A 3169-nucleotide genomic window follows, 5' to 3' on the forward strand; every position below is an offset into this window, starting at 1 on the left:
TCCTTGTTGTCAACATCCTGAACCAGTGGCACATTGTTATATTTATATTAGTTCATCTTTATCGTCCACAGTCCATAATTTACATCAGGGTTCATTCTTGGTGCTGTACATTCTATGGGTTTTAACAAATGTGTGATGACATGTATCTATCATGTGGTATCACATAGAATAGTTTCACTGCCTTAAAATTTCTCTGTGCTGTGCCTGCAACCCTTAACTCCTAACTTAAAAAGTTTTACTTTTACCAGAATGTCATATAGTTGCAATCATACAGTGGATATCTTCTTGAATTTTTAAAAAATTAAAATTCCGAGGTAATTGAATATAGTGATTCAAGATAATCTTTGTCCTTTGTTATGTTCATCAGTGTAGGATCTGTTGACATATGCCTTACAGACTGAAAAAGTGTGATTTCTACAGACGTTTGTCACATAGTGGAATGTTGAGAACAATGACATCATATCCTGCTACCTAGCACTAATCATTGGTATCATTCTGGTCTAAGAGGTGGATCCAGATAGACTCTCCAGCAATGAAAATAGGTCATCTGAAGAGAACCAGAATCACTAAAATCACTAAAAGTTTCATACTTACCTTGCAATTGGAAATAAGGCCAGAGAGAGTCTGTTTGCTAAGTTTTGCCATGCTGCAAAGTAGAGTGGCTGTAGACCAAACTTTGTGATGAGGTGTTTCACCCCAAACTTAACAGCCCCTGCTGGAGATCTGGAGAAGTTCTGTTGTGTTACAACAAAATAAGTATAGTCTCTTTTAACTGCGCCTCATAGTGAAAGTCCTGAAGAATTCAGAAGAATCCTGACATTGTCAGTCTATGATGATGATTCTGCTAACAACACCATTTTCTGTCAGTCTCAAGGGTTTGGTTAAAATTGTGGTCATTATAAACATCCACTTGTAGGTATTAAATTCTGATAAATACCATTCTTTTCTTCCATTTGGTAAATGTAGAGGAGAAAGTAAGATTTCTTAGTGAGTTAACTGCCTACCAATAGTATAATTAATATTCACTCCAGTGTGGTTTCCAGGTATGGTCCCAAAGAATACTTTTTAACACAACATCAGTCTTAGACTTTGAATATTCTGTATTTTTCTGTTGCTGGTTTAAAATGTATTTTGCTTTTTTCTTTAGTGGTGAATAAGACTTCTGAAGAAGACTTTATAATCAGGTAGGAATTTTTTTTTTTTTTTTACAAATTCTGTGTTAACAAGGGAATGCAGAGAAAAGCATTTGTTGAGACTTCTACTGTGTGCTAGGCACTATATTATGTGCTTGACATTTATTACTTATATAGTCATTACAATAGCATCACAAAGTAGATGTGCTGTTACAGCCTATTTTTTCATTAATTAGTAGCTGTGGTTCAGGAACACTGATTAATTGACCTATGATTCTATAGTTAAAGAGTAGCAGACCCAGAAACCGCCACTGCTGCTAACAAGAGCTTGAACGCTGTGAATTTTCGGTCTTGGAGGGGGCCATGGTGCCCCCCGTGAGGCATAAGAAACTAGTCAGTTACTCACAGTTTGAAAATTCTGGCAGCGATGTTAGACTTTGTTTCCGCAACCACACCTTTGAATAAGAAGCCCAGAATAACACCAAAAGAGTTAATACTAGAAACAAGGAAACGTAAACTGAAGAATCTCCAGAAAGAAGATATCGCATGACAAGAGAAAACCCCTAAAAAAGGATGGCTTTAGGTGATGAACTCTACCAGCAAGACTTAGAAGTGGCACTAGCTTTATCAGTGAAGGAACTTCCAGTGGTCACCATTGATGTGGGAGAGGCTCGAGACACAAGCACCAAAAAAAATGTGGCAGCAGCGAAATTGGGACAATGACTAAGGCTCCCCATCTCTCCGATTGCAGTGTAGCCAGTGATGATTTAGATTGGGATAAGCTTACTGAGGGAGATGATGGGTGCAGTGCTCAAGGGAAAAGAAAAGCAGCATCAAAAGCTGTGGTACAGCAGAGGAAGAGTCTTTCGGAAGGCAGTCATGGCGGTAGTGTTGATGACTCGGAACCAACCCACGAGAGTCTGAGGATGAGTCTGATTTTAGGGAGAATGAAGATGATGATGCGAACTTCACTCTGGGAGAAAATAAAGTGGAAGAAATTAAAAAGAAAGAAGTGAAGGTAAAATCCCCAGTTGAAAAAAAGGAGAAGAAACCTAAATCCAAACGTGATACTTTGGAAGTGACTTCAAGAGACTGTGCTCCAGCTGCCCTAAAATCAGGAGTAGGGAATTTGGGTAAATTGGAAGGGGAGGTGAACCATGAGAGACTATGGACTCTGAAAAACAATCTGAGGGGTTTGAAGTGGCGGGGGGGTGGGAGGTTGGGGTACCAGGTGGTGGGTATTATAGAGGGCACGGCTTGCATGGAGCACTGGGTATGGTGAAAAAATAATGAATAATGTTTTTCTGAAAATAAATAAATTGAAAAAAAAAAAAGAATCTCAGCCTTCACCAAAAAAGGCTTTATCAGTGAAGAGGCCATTCGGAAACCACTACAAATATGCAAACCTTCCAGCTGAAGCTGGAAGCAGAAAACCTAAGCAGATGCTACCAGCGCTGTCTGGAAGCAGCAGCAGCAGCAACAGCAGCAGGAGCCCACTGGCAGGGGTGTCTGTTAAGTCTCCAAATCAGAGTCTGCCTTGGCTTGTCCAGATTAGCACAAGTGAAACCTTTGCATCCAAATGCCACTAGTGGCTGAGTGTGGTAGTCAGTGAAGGTTTGATTAAGAGAAAAAGGCTTTTACAAGTGTGTTTATGTTTGAATTGTGTTTCTGTTTAAGGAGGGTATCATAATATATAGGAATCCTTTAATGTAAAAAAAAAAAAAAAACGAGTAGTAGACCCACGATTTGACTGTCAGCCTGCGTGACTCCCACATCGATTCTTTTGTCCCTCAGCAACACTGGGGTTAAGGTACAGTTCCTAGTCAGATCAATTCAGAGAGTCAAATTTAGTTATGTGTTTGCTTATTTAGCATTTTCCTAAGAAACCAGGTTAGTCCAAGCATTTGTCCTAATATATTTGACAACTAGTGATAACTAGGGGTAATTAGTGCAGTGGCAGCTAGTCTCTTGTTTTTACTGTCAAAGATTTTAGGATGGCTCTCATTACGTATGGCCATAGTACATAGCTTTTACAT

The 3169-nt window shown here is 39.3% G+C and overlaps 1 pseudogene; it reads left to right on the forward strand.

Annotated features, from left to right (window-relative positions):
* Positions 1–1496: 1496 nt before the first annotated feature.
* LOC122892108 lies at positions 1497–2784 on the forward strand (annotated as a pseudogene).
* Positions 2785–3169: the final 385 nt, after the last annotated feature.

This window comes from Neovison vison, chromosome 12 (genome assembly GCF_020171115.1).
Source record: "Neovison vison isolate M4711 chromosome 12, ASM_NN_V1, whole genome shotgun sequence".
Taxonomy (NCBI): Eukaryota; Metazoa; Chordata; class Mammalia; order Carnivora; family Mustelidae; genus Neogale; species Neogale vison.